General features: G+C 45.5%; 1 pseudogene; it reads left to right on the top strand.

Moving 5' to 3' along the window:
• Window positions 1-4,535: 4,535 nt before the first annotated feature.
• On the top strand, window positions 4,536-5,158 carry LOC113881336 (annotated as a pseudogene).
• The last annotated feature ends 15,579 nt before the right edge of the window (window positions 5,159-20,737 follow it).

Consider the following 20,737-nt stretch of genomic DNA (forward strand, 5'->3'; position numbering starts at 1 on the left):
GGCCACACTTCCCGTGGGTGGCTTTCAGGCAGAGACTGAGTCGACAAGCACAGGAAGGCAAGGGCATCCTGGGAGGCAAAGGAGTTTGTGATGGGCAATTTTGTTTTGGTTTTTGGTCATGCATCTTGTGGGATCTTTGTGCCCCAACCTGGGATCGAACCTATGCCCCTTGCAGTGAAAGCACAGAGTCTTAACCCCTGGACCACCAGGGAAGTCCCTGTGATGGGCACTTCGGGATCGAGGACTCCCCAGTGGTTCTGCTGAAACCTTCCTAGAACTGCACCACAGTCTGCACTGCTTCCTTCCTTCCTCTGTCTTCCATGGGGCTTTCACCTGCACTGTGGTCTGCCAGCTCTCCCAGCTTCCTCCGGCTCCTTGCCCATTTTCCCTCACAGGTATTTTCCCCAATAAATCAGTCCCACGTCTAATCCCCTCTTGACGCTGGCTTCTCAGAGGAGCTGAATTAACACATCAAGAATTCCTCCAAGGTTCACGAACTAGTCTCCAATGCGTATATGCATTGTTTCAACAAATCTTTCTCCACTTTCATAGGAATGTATTCACCAACCACATGTTCAACTGCGGTCAAGTGATTTGATCATTTTACTATGCTTTGCAGCTTGTAATTTCAGCGTGTGACTGTGATACTCAATGCTGGTTGTCTATTCAAAATAGGAGTCAATTTTTGGATCATTTCTTATAGCAGTTAATTTGTGACACCTTTGATGGTTTGTGAGAGACTGGGCTGTCTCCTTTAACCTGCAGGTCATCACCTCCTGGCAGTGGTCTGCTAACATACCTTTACTTTGTAAGTGTTCCATAGTAAACTTTGGGAAGAGCCACCAGGACCCATCTTGAATGTGCATACCTTCTCAACTGCTGATGCTGCTCAGGGCAATGGGCTTTAGACAGCTCCTTCTGGCTGAGGACCGAGCAGAGTCTGGTATTGCCATAATCCACAGAGAACAGTCCCAGAATAAAGGAGGACCCTCAGTTCTGTAAGACACCTTGTGCTGACACCTTTGGTTTCCTTTGATGTGCTGTGTGTGTGTGCTCAGTCACTCGGTTGTGTCCGATTCTTTGTGACCCCATGGACTGTAGCCCACCAGGCTCCTCTGTCCGTGGAATTTTCCAGGCAAGAATACTGGAGTGGGCTCCCATTTCCTACTCCAGGGGATCTTTCCAATTCAGGGATCGAATCCATGTTTCTTGTGTCTCCAGCATTGGCAGGCAGGTTCTTAACCACTCTACCACCTGGGAAGCCTCTGATGTGTTGTTAAGAGTGACCAAATCTAGAGGAGATACTATCCTTGGGTTCCTTGAGGGTTTTGATCAAGATGAGGGAAATATTTTTAGTTAAAATGTATTTACTATGAATGGTGTCTTTACTTTCTCTCATATGCTTTCCAAAGTATTTTTACAAATGGCTCATTTAATTTTTTTTTTTACTTTTACTTTTTTTTTTTTTTTTGGCCATGCAGCATGTGGGATCTTAGTTCCCCAGCCAGGGATCAAACCCACATCCCCTGCAATGGAACCACATCGTCTTAACCACTGGGCCACCAGGGAAAGTGAAGTCACTCAGTCGTGCCCGACTCTTTGCAACCCCATGGATAGTAGCCTGCACCAAGCTCCTCCGTCCATGGGATTTTCAAGGCAAGAGTACTGGAGTGGGTTGCCATTTCCTTCTCCAGGGAATCTTCCCAACCCAGGGATCGAACCCAGGTCTCTCACATTGTACACAGATGATTTACCATCTGAGCCACCAGGGAAGTCCCCTGCAGTTTGCTCATTTCACTTTTTTTTCAATATATGTATACAGATTTATTTACTTATTTGCTTTTTGGTCTTCTGTGCTACATGAGCTTATCTCTAGTTGCCATCATTGGGGGCAACTCTTTGCTGCAGAGCTCGGGCTTCTCATTGTGGAGCACGGGCTCTCAGGCTCATGGGCTTTGATCGTTGCAGCTCTAGGGCTAAGTGGTTTCGGTCCCTGAGCTCCAGAGCACAGGCTCAAAAGTTGTGGCACACGGGCTTAGTTATTCCATGGCATGTGGGTTCTTCCAGATCAGGGCTCGAACCCATGTCTCCTGCATTTGCAGGAGGATTCTTTACCACTGAGCCACCAGGGAAGACCTGCTCATTTAGTTTTTAAAGTGATTCTGTGATTCTTCGAGCACAGGCTCTGGGGTGGGGTCTGGGTTCAAATTCTAGCTTGTTTTGTGACCTTGAGCAAATCATTTAAAATCTCTGAGCCTTATTTCCTTTTCTGTGTAATAAAACTGCCACCTCCTCTGACAGGATGAAGTGAGGTCATGGAGATGTTGTGGTTGCCTGGGCAGGGGGTTGCATCAGAGAAGGTCTGATTGGCTAAACTGGGGGTCTGAGGAGCCACAAAGCAGGTTGAGTCATTAGTGATGTGGTGAGATTGCCTTTCCTGGTCCAGGAAGAAGAAAAACTCCCCGCTCACTTTCCCGCAACACTTTCTCTGTCCCTTAAAAGCCTTCAGCATTATCCCTTATTGGAGTCTTTTCTACCCAGCCTGGGAGATTTGGGGTGGCCAGAAGTAGGTGTTAAGTCTGCTGAGGTTCAGACATTAGGGGTTAGCATGGATCCCTCAGGCCCATGTGTGTGGGGACTGAGGAGTCCTCAGGAGGATGAAATGCCCATGATGTTGAGCGAGAGTCACGGGGTCGGGCTGCTCAGCGGCCCCACTTGTCAGAGTCGAAGGAGCTGCCACCATGGAGGGCTCTGGTGAACGGGAGAGTGCCGTTTCAGCTCCTTCACCCTCTGCTGACAAAGCGGGACCGGGGGCGTGAGCAGGACACCCTTTTCATCGCTGAGAACAGAACATGTTGTAGGTGTGACTTGCTGGCCCAGCACTGGGGGAGCCCCACGAGAGGCAACACCCTTGGCTTCCACACCCTTGACTTGCCAACCCTTGTCTTCCCATGGAGGCAGATGATGACATGCTGGGGAGCCCACAGAGCCATCCCTCGAACCTCTCAGAAAAACCCTCCTGACATCTGCGTTCATCCAACTCTTTCTCTGGGCGAGGTGCTGGGTTAAGCACTTTCCAGGCACGCTTTGCTACGGTCTCCATAACAACTCCACGTCTGTTCCAAGTCCTACTTTGTAAGGGAGATAAGGAAACAAACAGACACGTCACGGAATTTGCTCAAGATGCAAGCTAGAGAGGCAGAGGGATTTGAACCTAGTCTGGTTGACTTTAGGGCCATGGGCTATGAACCAAAATACTCAACTGATACAGGAGAACTAATTGAGGACGATTTCAAGGCTGGGTTGCAGTGAAATAGTTGCTATTAACATGCCCCCATTTATTCCCAATAAATGGGGTAGGCTTGGTGTTTGGGTTCCATGTACAACCCAGCTATGCTAGGCACCTACCTGGCATTATGTAAGGGTCTGTTGTGTGAGAGCTATGGCAACAAGAGAAGCTCTGTGCCAGAACCGTGGGCCTTCCTGGTACCTAAATCCCTAGACTCTGGGGTAGGAGGAAGCTACTTGGCCTTGGCAGTGCCTCCCGGCCAGGGCTCTGAGGTCCTCCTGGCTCCCAGCATGAACACAGCATCACAGCATCACACCTGGCCTACATCCTTTGCTCTTTGCAGATGACCAAAGATGGTAAAAATGCTCAACAGATTGGTTTATGATTCAGCTCTACCACTTACTGGCTGTATGGCCTCAAACAATTCAAAGGTGAATTAACCTTTCTGAGCTCAGTTTTTTAATCTGTTAAATAGGGGGAAGACTATCCACCTCATAAGGCTGTGGTGAGAAATACATGAGGAAACAGATGTCAAGCACCCTGATGCTGGAAAAGATTGACAGCAAAAGGAGCAGGGGGTGGCAGAGGATGAGATGGTCAGATAGCATCACTGACTCAATGGACATGAATTTGAGCAAACTCTGGGAGATGGTGGAGGACAGAGGAGCCTGGTGTGCTGAAATCCACGGAGGTCACAAAGAGTCGGACATGACTTAGAGACTGAACAACAACTGAACTTCCTAAAAACGGCAACCCACTTCAGTATTTTTGCCTGTAGAATTCCATGAACAGAGGAGCCTAGAGGGCTATGGTCCATGGGTTTGCAAAGAGTCGGACACAGCTGAAGCAACTGAGCACAATAGAAAAGTTCTAATTTTCCTCCTCCTCTTCATCACTGTTACTATTACTATACCATCTCCATTCTCAGGACCAGGATCTTTCTCTACATTTTGATTCTAGGTCCCCTCTCCAGATGTGAAGGTCGAGACACCCAGCTCAGCTGAGCACCGCAGCTAGCCCTGTCGGTCCTTGGAGGGCAGAGCTGCCCTTAGGGGTGCAGGTTAGAGCCAGGTCTCAGAGCCAGGAGACCTGAGTTCTCCTCTCAGCAAGGCCACCAATTTGCCATAGGACCGCGGGTCAATCACTTTTTCTCTCTAAAGATCAGTTTCCCCACTTCTCCAGTTCTTGAGGATGCAGCCCGGCAGGGTCTTCGGCTCCATCCCTAGTGTGGGAGGCGACAGATGTCATGGTGATGTTTGAGCAGATGAGAGCGAACGCGGAGAAGTGACTCAAGGGGATAGACAGGTACAATCCTGAGAACCTGGCCACCCTGGACCACTGTGTGGAGACGCAGGCCAAGGAGAATATTTATGATCTGAAGCCAACCTGGCTGTGCTGAAGCTGTACCCAGCCTTTCTCCAGACCACGGTCACTGCCCAGATCCTGCTAAAGGCCCTCACCAACCTGCCCCACACCGACTTCATGCTGTGCAAGTGCAGCAGGAAGAATGGCCCACCCAGCAGATTTTGTCCCTCAGAGACCTGCTGGGGACCTGCCACTTCCAGTCCTTCTGGTAAGCCCTGGATAAAAACATGGATCTCTTGGAAGGTATAACCGGCTTCGAAGACTCTGTCCAAAATCTGCCATGTCGTGGGCATCACTTATCAGCACATCAATCTCTGGCTGCTGGCCGAGATGCTAGGGGATCTGACAGGCAGCAAGCTAAAGATGTGAATGAGCAGTATGGCTGGAGTCCCAACGAGTTAGACAAGATCTCCATCTGTAGCCAGGAAGAGAGCATTAAGCCCAAGAATGTCATGGAGAAGATAGACTGACAGGGTGTCCAGCATCATGGCTTCCTCCAAGTAACTTTGCAGGTGTTTAATAAAGATTTGTTGGCTTCTCAAAAAAAAAAAAAAGAAAAAACCCATCACGAACTGTTTCCCCATGGGTAAGTAGGGAGAGTTGTACCTGCCCAGCTCACCTCACTGGGCTGTTGTGAAACTAACACAGGGCTATGAGAGCCTCTGTGAGGGGTAGGGCCCTGTGCAGAGTGACTGGGTTTCTTGGAAGAAAAACAAGGGATGCAGGAACCCAGAGGAGCCAAGTGATCTGCCTCTGATCACAATTCTTCCTCTTCTTTGCCTGTTTCATTCATTCATTCAACATATATGGATCAAGCACCTACTATGTACCAGGGAGTCTTTTAGGTCCTGGGGACACAGCAGTGAACAAAACCAAACTCTTTGCCTTCATGGTACTTCCATTCTAATGGTTGGAGAGACACAGACACTAAATGAAGTTGGACGAGGCCCCACCTCCTCCAGGAAACTTCCCCTGACAACTTGGTCCCCACCTCCTGGGTTAGGCATTCCCCTCTGGACACCCCTAGCCCAGTGATCACACTGGACAATGATATCCGACACGTCTGTTTTATCACAACCCGTGGTCCTCTTGAGGACAGGGACCTTGACTCGTGTTTTCTATCCTTGGCACCAAGCACAGGGCTTGGCATCTGGTTAAGACTCAAGACACTTTTGTTCAACAAACAAAGGAATGAAACAAATGGAGTGATTTACACCCTAGGCTTCTAGTTGTTGACTCATTCAACAGGTTTTGTCAGGCAGCCTCCATGGGCAGGTGTGGATGGGTGTGGTTGCGAATAAAGAGATAAAAAGTTTCTGTCTCTTGCCCTGAAGGATGGTATAATGTGAAAGGCAGGAGAGAGGCCAGGAGGAGGGAATGACCACCTACTGAACAGGAGCCCCAGTACATGCTTACCTCTCGAGCAAAGTAGGTATTAGTAACTTTTCACAGGTTAAGAAAGAGGTTCATAGAGACCCAATAACATGCAAGAACAGTGGGGCTGATGTAGGTTTGAGGTCAGCCCAGGCCTACTTTCCCACTGTAATCAGGACACAAGGCAGGATTTGCTCTGTCCCCGAGGGGCAATCTGCATAAAACGAGGGCTGCAGACCCTCAGAGGTGGGAGAGGTTGCTGAACTGAGGTCCGTCTTAGAGGAGGAAGCTGCCCACTGTACCTTAAAGGTGGGCATTTGGTGGGATGGGGACTGGCAGTGTGGGGGTGTACTCTCTGAAGGTGTGAAAGTCCTAGGGCCCTGGGAAGATGTCCTTGGAAAGCTCTGAGGCCTGCTGATGGGCAGGCAGGGGAGGGTGGAGTAACCATCGCTGCTTGGGCTCCCTGCTAGAGCATACATTGCTGCAAACCCCATGGCACCTCAGGTACAGCTTGGATTAGGTTGATGTCAACCGAGTGAATAGATCTTTTTCTCCTGACTCCTTGGGCAAGTAATCAGAGTTGTCATCTCAGCCAGATCCTAGCAAAGGACCTGCCACCTTCTGAATGCTCTTTGTGGTACCCAAGTTGCCCCAGTTTTATGGAGAGGTGTCCTTGACCACTGAGCAATCCAAGGGCCTGCCTGTTGAGATAGTTTCTCTTTGAAAAGAAGTTTGCCAGCTGCTTTCCTCAGACTGAAAGAGGAGTGGATCGCATGCCAAAAGTAACAGGTCTACGTACAGGGTGCTGATGAAAGGCTTCACACTCTGGAGTCAAAATGTCTTCAGATCCCTTCTCTGCCTTCATGGCTTGTTGATCTTAAGCAAGTCCTTTATCTTCCCTAAACCTCAGTCTTCTAGTCTGTAAATGAGGGCTACTGGTACCTAGATCATCCAAGCCCCACTTGGGTGGTCTTTCCCCTGCCCTACTCTCCCCTGCCCTACAAAACTGGACCTGCCCCTTTAGGCTCTGAGTTTTAACCATGCAGAGATAGAAAAGGTCAGGGTAAACTTCTGGGAGAAAGGAGGATGCAGACTGAGACTGTTTGTTACCTCACAGGAGTACAAGCTGCGATGACTCGTGAGCTGAACCAAAGAGCTGCAGTTTACTAAAGTATTGTCAAGTAGCATGCTAGCTTCTTAAAATACTTCCTATTTAATCCTCAGTGAGGTATTCTTACTTTCATTCTAAAGATGAGGATACAGAGGCTCAGGATGATTGATTGCATGTCTTCATGCAGGACAACTTGGGCAAAGCAGGTGTATTCTTTAAGACTCAGTTGCAAATAAATACGGAGAAGGCAATGGCAACCCACTCCAATACTGTTGCCTGGAAAATCCCATGGACGGAGGAGCCTGGTAGGCTGCAGCCCATGGGGTCGTGAAGAGTCGGACATGACTGAGCGACTTCACTTTCATTTTTCACTTTCATGCATTGGAGAAGGAAATGGCAACCCACTCCAGTGTTCTTGCCTGGAGAATCCCAGGGACGGGGGAGCCTGGTGGGCTGCCGTCTCTGGGGTTGCACAGAGTCGGACATGACTGAAGTGACGCAGCAGCAGCAAATAAATAAACTGCTATGGAGCACTGCAGGCTACAGACAATGGGGTCGCACAGAGTCGGACACGATTGAAGCAACTTAGCACACATGCACGCCAAGTGGAAAGGGATGTCATACAAGACTTTAAATGCTTCTAAAATAACAAGAAGGAACAGGGAGCTGGTTCTAGAAAAGGCCTCCAGGAATAATTCCAGGACAAACCCACAGAACTGACCAGCCTGGGGAGTTGCTCCCTTTGCTTCACTTGGGAAGGTGGAGAATCTGTAAGTACTGGCTCCAGACCTATGCCAGATCTGCAAGAAAAAAGAAAAAAAAAAAAGATGCTCCAAATTTTGACTCTGGTTCCACAGCTGATACTGTTGCAAAAAAGGCTGACTTGGAGCCTTTGGCCTTCTTATTTCCACCTCCCAAATCTCACCCAATTGTTTATGGATTGCTGCTGCTAAGTCACTTCAGTCGTGTCCAACTCTGTGCGACCCCACAGACGGCAGCCCACCAGGCTCCCCCGTCCCTGGGATTCTCCAGGCAAGAACACTGGAGTGGGTTGCCATTTCCTTCTCCAATGCATGAAAGTGAAAATGAAAGTGAAGTCACTCTGTCATGTATGACTCTTCGCGACCCCATGAACTGCAGCCCACCAGGCTCCTCCGTCCAGGGGATTTTCCAGGCAAGAGTACTGGAGTGGGGTGCCATTGCCTTAGGAAAACCATATTCACAGAGTTCTAGCTGCAAGGGAGTCTGGGAAATGTAGTTTTTCTCACAGTGCCAGAAGGCATGCTAGGAGGAAGCAAGGGATGTTGAGTACCAAGCCACCACTTCCATAACCCTTCCTGCCAATGCAGAGCTTGTGCATGGAATTACTCTGCTCAGGGCCTGCTCCTGTTCACATACCATTAACTTGAAGAGGGTGGTGTGTGTGTGTGTGTGTGCCTGACATAGGTTTTAATGGATACTTCACTAGAGCCCTCATTTCATGGAGCTCCTATTCCAGAAGAAGGCATTCATGGGAAACTCCAGGAAGGCGTTCCAGTGCCAGGAGGCAAGAATATTCTCGTCTTTCTCTTTTGAAAATCTTTTATATGTGTGTATTTATTTTTGGCTGTGCTGTGTCTTGGTTGCTTTGCACAGGCTTTCTCTAGTTGTGGTAAGCGGGGACTACTGTTCGTTGTGGTGCATGGACTCCTCAGTGCGGTGGCTTCTCCTTTTCCAGTTTGCAGGCTCTAGAGCAAGGACTCAGTAGCTGGGGCACACAGGCTTAGGTGCTCCATAGCACGTGGAATCTTCCCAGACCAGGAGTGGAACCCATGTCCCCTGCATTAGCAGGCGAAATCATATCCACTGCACCACCAGGGAACTCCTCAGTTCTTTCTCTTTTAAAGAGCTTTAAGTTATAATACACATACTGCATAATTCATCCATTTAAACTGGACACTTCAATGGTTTTTAGTATATTCACAGAGTTGTGTAACCACCATGATCTTTTTTTTTTTAAACCATTATCTATTCTAAAATATCTTCGTCACACTAAAAGCAGACACTCCCCATTTCCCACTCCCAATCTCCAGCTCTAAGCAACCACTAATCAACTTTCATTTCCATATATTTGCCTATTCTGGATATTTCATATAAATAGGATCATACAATATGCCATCTTTGTGACTGGTTTCTTTCATTTAATATAATGTTTTTATTGTTCACCTTGTCATGCATTAATACTTCATTCATTTTTATAGGTGAAGAATATCTCATTGTAGGAATAAACCACATTTTGTTTATTCATTCAATTGATGGACATTTGGTTTCCTTTTTTTTTTTTAATTGAAGTACAGTGGATTTGTGGATTGTTTCCACTTTTTAGTTATTGTAACTAAAGCTGTTATGAACATTCATATACAAGTTTCTGTATGAACATGTTTTCAAATCTTTCCAGTGTATATATCCATATTAGAAATTTGAGTCATGCTGTAACTGTTTACATTTTTGAAGAACCACCAAATTATTTTCCACAGTGGCTGTACCATTTTGCATTCCCACCAGCAATGTTAAGTGTTCCTATTTCTCTGTATTATCATCAACACGTCTTTTTATCATATTTTTAAAAAATTATAACTATTCTAACGGGTGTGAAGTAGTATCATGGTTTTGATTTGCATTTCTCTAATGACTTATAATGTTGAGTTTTCTGTTGTTGAGCATTTTTTATATGGTTATTTTCCATTTATATACCTTCTTTGAAGAAGTGTCTGTTCCTATCATTTGCCCATTTTTTGATTGGATTATTTACCTTTCATTAGTGTTTTCCTTTGTCTATTTTTCCCCAAACATTAAGCTTTTTATTTTGTATTGGGGTAGAGCTAATTAGCAATGTTGTGGCAGTTTCAGGTGAATGGCAAAGGGATTCAGCCACACACATACATGTACCCATTTTCCCCCAAACCCTCACCCATCCAGGCTGGCAGGTGACACTGAGCAGAGTTCCATGTGCTAGACAATAGGTCTTTGTTGGTTCTCCATTTAAAATATAGCAGTGTGTACATGACCTTCCCAAAGTCCCTGACTATCCTTTCCCCCTGGCAATCATAAATTTGTTTTCTAAGTCTGTGAGTCTCTTTCTGTTTTGTAAGTTCATTTGTATCACTTCTTTTTAGATTCCACATATGAGGGGTGTCATGATACTTCTCCTTCTGACTTACTTCACTCAATGTGACACTCTTTAGGTCCACCCATGTCGCTGCAAATTATTTGCTCTTATTATTGACTTGTAACATTCAGAAAACGAAGATCATGGCATCCGGTCCCACCACTTCATGGGAAATGGATGGGGAAACAGTGGAAACAGTGTCAGACTTTATTTTTCTGGGCTCCAAAATCACTGCAGATGGTGACTGCAGCCATGAAATTAAAAGACGCTTACTCCTTGGAAGGAAAGTTATGACCAACCTAGATAACATATTCAAAAGCAGAGACATTACTTTGCCAACAAAGGTTTGTCTAGTCAAGGCTATGGTTTTTCCAGTGGTCATGTATGGATGTGAGAGTTGGACTGTGAAGAAGGCTGAATGCTGAAGAATTGATGCTTTTGAACTGTGGTGTTGGAGAAGACTCTTGAGAGTCCCTTGGACTGCAAGGAGATCCAACCAGTCCATTCTGAAGGAGATCAGCCCTGGGATTTCTTTGGAAGGAATGATGCTAAAGCTGAAACTCCAGTACTTTGGCCACCTCATGTGAAGAGTTGACTCATTGGAAAAGACTCTGATGCTGGGAGGGATAGGGGGCAGGAGGAGAAGGGGACGACAGAGGATGAGATGTCTGGATGGCATCACTGACTCGATGGACGTGAGTCTGAGTGAAGTCCGGGAGTTGGTGATGGACAGGGAGGCCTGGCGTGCTGCGATTCATGGGGTCGCAAAGAGTCGGACACGACTGAGCGACTGATCTGATCTGAAGGGTTGTTTATATTTCTGGATTCAAGTTCCTTACCATATAAATGATTTGAAACATTTTTTTTTACCTTTCTGTGAGTTGTCTTTTCACGTTTTTGTTTTTTTAAACATCCTATATCAACTGGATAACAGTATCAGGACTGCTCATTTTAAAAAAATTATTTATTTATATTTGGTTGCCGGGTCTTCATTGCTGCAGGCCAGCTTTCTCTACTTGGGGTGAGCGGGGGCTACTCTCCATTGAGGTGCATGGGTTTCTCATTTTGCTGGCTTCTCTTATTGTGGAGCACAGGCTTTATGGCTTTAGTAGTGGCCACGGGCTTCGTGTCTCCACGGAACGTGCTGATCCCCGGATCAGCAATATCTATCCCCTGCATTTGCTGGTGAATTCTTATCCACTGTACTACAGGGAAGTCTTCACTTTTTTTTTATAAGAAAACTTAGTTTACTGAAATATGACTGCAATATAGAAAAGATGGCTAATGAACTAGATTGCAAGATATTAATACTCTACACTTTTCACGTTCTTCTTTTAAAAAATAATTTATTGGGGTGAAAGTCACATAACATAAAATTAACCATTTTAAAATGAACAATTCACTGCTAGAGCCTGGTGGGCTACAGTCCATGAGGTTGCAGAGTCGGACATAACTGGGCGACGAAGCATGGCCCTGGACATTCAGAACATTGTACCACCGCCACCTGTATTTAATTCCAAAACACTTCCATAACTCCCAAGTAAAATCCCTTACCCATTAAGCAATTTCTCTTCATTCTCTCTTCCCCTCAACCCCTGACAATGTCCAATCTGCCATCGCTATGGATTTATCTATTCTAAAGATTGTATAAATGGAATCATATAATATGTGGGCTCTTTTTTTGGACTGCACTGGGTCTTCATCGTGGCGTGCAGTCTGTCTGTAGCTGCAGCGTGTGGGTTTAGTAGCCCCACAGTATGTGGGATCTTAGTTACCCAAAGAGGGACAGAACCGACATCTACTGCATTGGAAGGTGGACTGACTTTCTGCATTTGATTTCTTTCACTTAGCATAATGTTTTGGAGGTTCCTGCACATTGTATTCTATTCTATTGCATGAAACTGAAAGTGTTAGTTGCTCAGTCCTGTCCAACTCTACGACCCCATGGACTGTAGCCCACCAGGTTCTCTGTCCATAGATTCTCCAGGCAAGAATACTGGAGTGGGTTGCCATTTCCTTCTCCAGGGATATTCCCAACCCAGGGATCTAAACCAGGTCTCCTGCGTTGCAGGTAGATTCTTTACCATCTGAGCCACCATGGAATTTGTTTATCCATTTATCTATTGACGGACATTTAGACTCTCTACCTTTTGGCTATCGTGAACAGTGCCACTAAGAACATACAAGTATTGTAGATGTACTTGTTTGAATACCTGAATATGTGTCATATCCACAGATGTACTTGTTTGAACAACTGAATACTTGTTTGTATTCAGTTCTTTTGGTAAATGTCTAGAAGTGGGATTCCTGGGTCATATGGTAATTCTTTCACTTTTTGAGGAATCACCAATCCATTTTCCACAACAGTTGAACCATTTTGTAGCCTTACCAACAATGGATGAGTGTTCTGATTTTTCTACATCTTTCTCAGCACTTATTTTCCTTTTTTAAAAAATTATAGCCATCCTAGCCTTTTAATTTCTTGATGGAATTCTTGGAAGCACAAAAGTTTTCAGTTTTATAAAGTTTAACTTACCTGTTGTATTATTCCTGATCTGAGAGGAAAAGCAAGAAGGCTTTCATTATTATATGCGATGTTGGCCACTTGCCTTTTTTTAAATTCAGATTCTTTTTATTTACTTATTTGGCTGTGTCAGGTCTTAGCTGTGGCACACAGGATCTTTGTCGCAGCTTGTGGGACCTACTTAGTCCCCTGACCAGGAATAGAACCTGGTCCCTCTGCTTTGGGAGCACAGAGTCTTAGCCACTGGACCACGAGGGAAGTCCTGGCCACTTGCTTTATGTAGACATTCTTTGTAGGGATGAGGAAGTTCCCTATTCCTAGTTGAGCGAGTGTTTTTATCATGAAAGAGCGTTGGATTTTGTCAAGTGTGTTTCCTGCATCTATTGAGATGATCGTGTGGTTTTTGTCTTTTATTCTACTGACACAGTGTATTCCATTGATTAATTTTTGGATGTCAAACCACTTCTGGTATAATTTTTACTTGGTCCTGGTGTATAATCTTTCTTTGGTGGTGTTGGATTATATTTGCTCATATTATGTTGTGGGTTTTTGCATATATATCCATAAGAGATATTTGTCTATAGTTATCTTGTAAGGTCTTTGGTTTTGGTATCAGAGTAATACTGGCTTCATAGAATGAGTTGGGAGTTGTTCTCTTATATTTTCTAGCGGATTTTGTCAAGAACTGGTGTTCTTTGACTGTTTGAAGGAATGTGGGTCATATCCACAGGAAAGAGCTAGGGCTCTGGGACCCTGGCAGAGGCGGCTGAATCTGGCACACAGATCTGTTCTGATTGGCGAGCACATTATTTTAAGACAATTGAACCAACTTAAAAAAAAAAAAAAAAACCTAGAGATTTCACAGAAGAATCCTGATTTTCGGATTCTCTAGAGGAGTTAGAACCTTTGGCAGCAGTGGCCTGTAATTATGCTGAGTCATGATGCACGGCCCAGGCTCACTTGTTTGCCTCAGTCCCCACCTTTCCTTGTTAATCCTGACACCAAGGCTGAGTGTCAGGTACCACTTGTACCCTACTCTCCTTGGACCACTTTTTGTTAAGCGTATGGCCACTGTAGGCATTTGAGTGGATGCTACCTGGTGTACCCTTGCTGGATCTTTGTTTATTTATCAAGTGGGCACATGAATAATTCTTAGCTTGGGACATTTTGAGGAAGATTAAAATGAGATGATTTAAAAAAAATTTTTTTTTTCACTGATCTGGGTCTTCATTGCTACTCAAGGACTTTCTCATTGTGGTGGCTTCTCTTGTTGCAGAGAACAGGTCCTAGGGCACCCAAGCTCAGTAGTTGTGGGGCACAGGCTTAGTTGCCCTCCCTTGACATGTGAGATCTTCCCGGATCAAGGATGAAACACATGTACCCTGCATTGGCAGGTGGATTCCCAACCACTGGACCACCAGTGAAAGTGAAAATCTCCTAGTCATGTCTGATTCTTTGTGACCCCATGGACTATACAGTCCATGGAATTCTCCAGGCCAGAATACTGGAGTGGGTAGCCTTTCCCTTCTCCAGGGCGTCTTCCCAACCCAGGGATCGAACCCAGGTCTCCCACATTGCAGGCAATTCTTTACCAGCTGAGCCACAGGGGAAGTCCAAGAATACTGGAGTGGGTAGCCTATCCGTTCTCCAGCGGATCTTCCGACTCAGGAATTGAACCAAGGTCTCTTGCATTGCAGGCAGATTCTTTACCAACTGAGATATCAGACCACCAGGGAAATCCTTAAATGAGATGATTATAGAGAGGTTTAGCATACAGAAGGTACTCAATAGATTTAACCTTTGCTTTTTGCTGGCTGCACAGTATTCTGTTGAATGTATGTACAATTCTTCTAATGGTGGGCACATAGGGGAACATCAGTTTTTCTCTGACACAAGGCTGGATAGGATATCTGTGTATATGGTAAGCATAAGATGGTTAAGAGTATATTATCACTACTGGATTTGAATCCCGGCTGTGTGACCTCTTTCTGTCTCCTGTCCTCTTGGAATGGCGAGATGAGGGGATAAGTAGGATGAACCTAAGATGTCATTTGAAGATATATCTACAGAGCCTCTTAGTGAGAGTGCAAAAACTGGCTTAAAACATTCAAAAAACTATGATCACAGTATCCAGTCCCATCACTTCATGGCAAATAGAGGGGTAAACAATGAAAACAGTGACAGACTTTATTTTCTTGAGCTCCAAAGTCACTGCGGACAATGACTGCAGCCATGAAATTAAGACACTTGCTCCTTAGAAGAAAAGCTATGGCAAACCTAGACACCGTATGAAAAAGCATAGACATTATTCTGCCAATAAAGATGCATATGGTCAAAGCAATGGTTTTTCCAGTGGTCATGTACAGTTGTGAGAGTTGAACCATAAAACAAGCTGAGCACTGAAGAAGTGATGCTTTCGAATTGGAGAGAACTCTTGAGAGTCCCCTGTACTGCAAGGAGATCAAACCAGTCAATTTTAAAGGAAGTCCACCCTGAATATTCATTGGAAGGACTGATGCTGAAGCTCCAATACTTTGGCCACCTGATGCAAAGAGCTGATTCATTGGAAAAGACCCTGATGCTGGGAAAGATTGAAGGCATGAGGAGAAGGGGGCAGCGGAGGAAAAGATGGTTGCATAGTATCACTGACTCAACAGACATGAGTTTGAGCAAACTCCAGGAGATAGTGGAAAACGGAGAAGCATGGTGAGCTACAGTCCATGGGGTTGCAAACAGTTGGACATGACTTAGTGATTGAACAACAACAGCTACTGTTTTGTCCGCAGAAGGGGTGGAAGGTCACAGGTGGGTGCAGGGGTAGATGTAAGTGTCTCGAGGCCCCTTCTGCAAATGTGAGAGCTGATGCGCCCTATCTCAGAATCTCCCCGCCCTAGGGTGTGAAGCCAAAGCCCAACTTGTTGCATCTGACTGACAACTGGGCTGTCCAGGGAGATGAGATAAGTGGGTGTCAGGCAGGAGGAGGCAGGTGTCAACCACAGAGCAGGGGGAGGTGAGCACGCCTGTGGACTGGGTTGAGCTCCCCACCCTCAACCCTGTTGAAGTCACAGAGTTGCTTAACCTTCTGAAGCAATGATGGTCCCAGACTCCCCCATATCTTGACCTGGACTCCTGACCTGGTGCCCCTCAAAATTATCCATACAGCAGAGCTCCAGAACCCAGGCACTGAGCCAGCCAGGAGCTCAGCTGACTGTCCTCAAGGCTGGAGGTGGCGGTGGTTATGGATTGGAGAAGTTTTTGAGGTTTTCAAAGAGGAAGTGAGGCTTCTGCTTGTGGTTCTGCTGTGTTTCTCTTTTTACTGCATGAGCCAGCCCAACACTCCTGGCTCTACGTTGCTTCCCAAACCTCTTAATGATTGTTGTTCAGTTGCTCAGTCGTGTCTGACATTTTGCAACCCCATGGACTGCAGCACGCCAGGCTTCCCTGTCCTTCACTGTCTCCTGGAGCTTGCTCAAACTCATATCCATTGGTGGGTGATGCCATCCAACCATCACATCCTCTGTCATCCCCTTCTCTTCCTACCTTCAATCTTTCCCTGCATCAGGGTCTTTTCCAATGAGTCGACTCTCCACATTAGGTGGCCAAAGTATTGGAGCTTCAGCTTCAGCATCAGTCCTTCCAGTGAATATTCAGGATTGATTTCACTTAGAGTTGACTGGTTTGATCTCCTTGCTTTCCAAAGGACTCTGAAGAGTCTTCTCCAACACCACATTTCGAAAGCATCATTTCTTTGGTGCTCAGCCTTCTTTATGGTTCAACTCTCACATCTGTACATGACTACTGGAAAAACCATAACTTTGACTAGGTAGACCTTTGTCAGCAAAGTAATGTCTCTGTTTTTCATATGCTGTCTACGTTGGTCATAGCTTTTCTTCCAAGGAGCAAGGGTCTTTTAATTTCATGGCTGCAGTCACCATCGGCAGTGATTTTGGAGTCCAAGAAAATAAAATCTGTCACTGTTTTCATTGTTTTGCCATGAAGTGATGGAACCAGATGCCATGACCTTCGTTTTTTGAATGTTGAGTTTTAAGTCAGCTTTTTCACTCTCCTCATTCACTCTCATCAAGCGACTCTTTAGTTCCTCTTTGCTTTCTGCCATAAGGGTGGTGTCATCTGCATATCTGAGGTTATTGGTATTTCTCCTGGCAATCTTGATTCCAGCTTGTGCTTCATCCAGCCCAGCATTTAGCATGAGGTACTCTGCATATAAGTTAAATAAGCAGGGTGACAATATACAGCGTTGACATACTCCTTTCCCAATTTGGAACCAGTGCATTGTTCCATGTCCAGTTATAATTGTTGCTTCTTGACCTGCATACAGATTTCTCAGGAGGCAGGTAAGGTAGTCTGGTATTCCCATCTCTTGAAGAATTTTCCACAGTTGGTCATGATCCACAAAGTCAAAGGCTTTCAGTTCAGTTCAGTGCAGTCACTCAGTAATGTCTGACTCTTTGTGACCCCATGGACTGCAGCACGCCAGACTTCCCTGTCCACCACCAACTCCCAGAGCCTGCTCAAACTCATGTCCATTGGGTCAAAGGCTTTAGCATAGTCAATAAAGCATAAGTAGATGTTTTTCTGGAATTCTCTTGCTTTTTCTATGATCCAACAGATGCTGGCAATTTGATCTCTTGGTCCTCTGCCTTTTCTAAATCCAGCTTGTACATCTGGGAGTTCTCGGCTCATGTACTATTGAACCTAGCTTGGAGAATTTTGAGCATGACTTTGCTAGCATGTGAAATGCGTGCAATTGTGAGGTACTTTCAACATTCTTTGGCATTGCCTTTCTTTGGGATTGGAATGAAAACTGACCTTTTCCAGTCCTGTGGCCACTGCTGAGTTTTCCAAATGTGCTGGCATAATGAGTGCAGCACTTTCACAGCATCATCTTTTAGGATTTGAAATGGCTCAACTGGAATTCCATCACCTCCACTAGCTTTGGCCCACTTGATTTCCCACTCCAGGTTTTCTGGCTATAGGTGAGTGATCACACCATCATGGTTATCTGGGACTTATTTTTGCTGACTGTATAGAGCTTCTCCGTCTTTGGCTGCAAAGAGTATAATCAATCTGATTTTGGTATTGACCATCTGGTAATGTCCATGTGTAGAGTTGTCTCTTGTGTTGTTGGAAGAGGGTGTTTGCTATGACCAGTCCCAAACCTCTTAATGATAATAAACCTTTTTTAAAAAAATTCTTTATTTATTTGGCTGTGTAAGGGTCTTAGTTGTAGCATGTGAGATCTTCCGTTGCAGCGTGAGGGCTTCTCTCCAGCTGTGGCCCTCAAGCTCCAGGACAGGCAGGCTCAGGGTGGGGCTTAGTTTCCCCAAGGCATATGGGATCTTAGTTCCTGGATGAGGGATTGAACCTGCGTCCCCTGCATTGGAAGGCAGATTCTTAACCACTGGACCACCAGAGAAGTCCTGACGATAAGTCTTGAGAGTTGCATACAACTCATTATTTCAGCAACATCCCGCAAGCCTTCTGGTAAGCGGACTGTAAATTCTAAGCTCTGGGTCATGTTCCTATGGGATATATTCCCAGCAACTGGTTCAATGCCTGACACACAGTTGACAATCAACAAATATGTGCATGAATAGGTGAGTGAATGAATGGCAGATTCTCAGGGCACTTGCAGGGTGCCAGCTGCTAACTCTACAGCTCATTTGCCTAGTACTTGACTTGGGCCTCCATCCATCCATTTTTCTGAAGAGCTTTGGCCGCTGAAGGGAATCCAGACCCTACTGTGCTACATCTGTAGCCCTTTTATCTCGTCACAGGCGCCCCTCTAGCAATTCTTCCCTCAGCTCTCCTTCCCCTCTGGGACATTGCAGCTCCATGTTGGGTCATGCAGTCTTGGGCCAGTCACTTTCTTTCTCTGAGTTTCAATTTTCTTGTCTATAAAACAGAATATAATAGCATCCAGGGTCATCGTGTTGATGGAGTTAGACCAAGCATGTCGAAGTGCTTTGCAGGGTTCCTGGCACATGGTGAGGGCTTGAATGCCAGAAGCTATTATTGCTGTGCTGTGCGGACTGGTGTGGGGGCAAGACTGCTCTGGAGGAGAGCAGCGGTCTCCAACCAGGGGTTAATGAACAAAGCAATAAAACTGAATGTAATTCATCTCTCCAAGTGTGCTGCCTAAATTCTGGTCTTCCAAAGGGAGCCAGGAACATTCATCATCAGCTTTTAGGAAACTGATTTGCAGATACTTGCCTAACGAGGCAAAGATTGATGTACAATATTAACAGTAATCCACATTTGTCAAGCGCTTGCATGGGGCCAGGCACTGTCCTCAGGGCTTTACATGAATTATCTTGAGGAATCACTGAAAGAACCCTAGGAGGCAAACGCTCTTATTATCTGCACTTGACAGATGGAGAAAGAGGCAGAGAGGTTAAGTGACTTGCCATAAGGTCACAGAGCTGGGATGAAATCCAGCAGAGGTAACATTCTTTAAAAAATATCTACGCGGTGCTTCCCTGGTGGCTCAGTGGTGAAGAATCTGCCTACCTGTGCAGACGACGCGGGTTAGATCCCTGATCTGGGAAGAGCCCACTTGCCTCAGATCAGCTAAGCCCATGTGCCACAACTATCAAGCCTGTGCTCGAAAGCCTGGCAGCTGCAGCTACTGAGCCCACGTGCTGCAACTGTGGATGCACCCTAGAGCCCATGCTCTGCAAAAAAGAGGGGCCACTGCAATGAGAAACCCTCATATTGCAACTACAAAGTAGTCCCCGCTCACCTCAACTAGAGAAAAGCCCCCACAGCAATGAAGACCCAACACAGCCAGAAATAAATAAAATGATAAATACATACATGTATATTTCTCCAATTCTTTTCTGTTATAGGTTAGTACAAGATATTGAATACAGTTCCCTCTCAGATCAGATCAGTCGCTCAGTTGTGTCCGACTCTTTGCGACCCCATGAATCGCAGCACGCCAGGCCTCCGTGTCCATCACCAACTCCCAGAGTTCACTGAGTCTCAACGTCCATTGAGTCAGTGATGCCATCCAGCCATCTCATCCTCTGTCTACTATATAGTAAATTATTTTACTATATATTTTATACATATATAACTAGGGATGTGTTCATCTATTTTATACATAGGGATGTGTATCTTTTAATCCTACACTCCTAATATAGCCCTCCCCCTCCTCTTCCCCCTTTTCTAACCATAAGTTTGTCTTCTATGTCTGTGAGTCTGTTTTTGTTTTGTAAATAAGTTCATTTGGATTATTTTTCAATTGCACATTTAAGTGATAATCATATAATAACTATCTTTCTGTGCCTGACAGTTAATATTCTAAAACATTGTGCATATTACCTCTGTATGGACATACTGTCCAGTCTTGTGTGGCACAGGGAAAAAATGGAGCCCACCACCCGACTCCAGTACTCCTGCCTGGAAAATCCCACGGACGGAGGAGCCTGGTAGGCTGCAGTCCATGGGGTCACTAAGAGTCGGACACAACTGAGCGACTTCACTTTCACTTTTCACTTTCATGCATTGGAGAAGGAAATGGCAACCCACTCCACTGTTCTTGCCTGGAGAATCCCAGGGACGGGGGAGCCTGGTGGGCTGCAGTCTATGGGGTCACACAGAGTCGGACACGACTGAAGTGACTTAGCAGCAACAAAGAAATGCTACATATTATGTCCACCAGAGGGCACGCATGCACTTCTCTGCAGTAGAATACTATACAGTCAGGAAAAGACAGGAGGCAGATGGTGTGCATGTTCTGGCATGAAATGATGGCCACAGTAGACTGTCAATAGAAAAAGTTACAGAATAGTGTTATCATATCATCTATTAATATTCATGTATAAAAACAAAATTTAGAAGTTCATTTATTGTTTGTAGATTCATGGATAGATGTCTGGAAAGATTAACATCAAACAAATC

This window comes from Bos indicus x Bos taurus, chromosome 2 (genome assembly GCF_003369695.1).
Source record: "Bos indicus x Bos taurus breed Angus x Brahman F1 hybrid chromosome 2, Bos_hybrid_MaternalHap_v2.0, whole genome shotgun sequence".
NCBI lineage: Eukaryota > Metazoa > Chordata > Mammalia > Artiodactyla > Bovidae > Bos > Bos indicus x Bos taurus.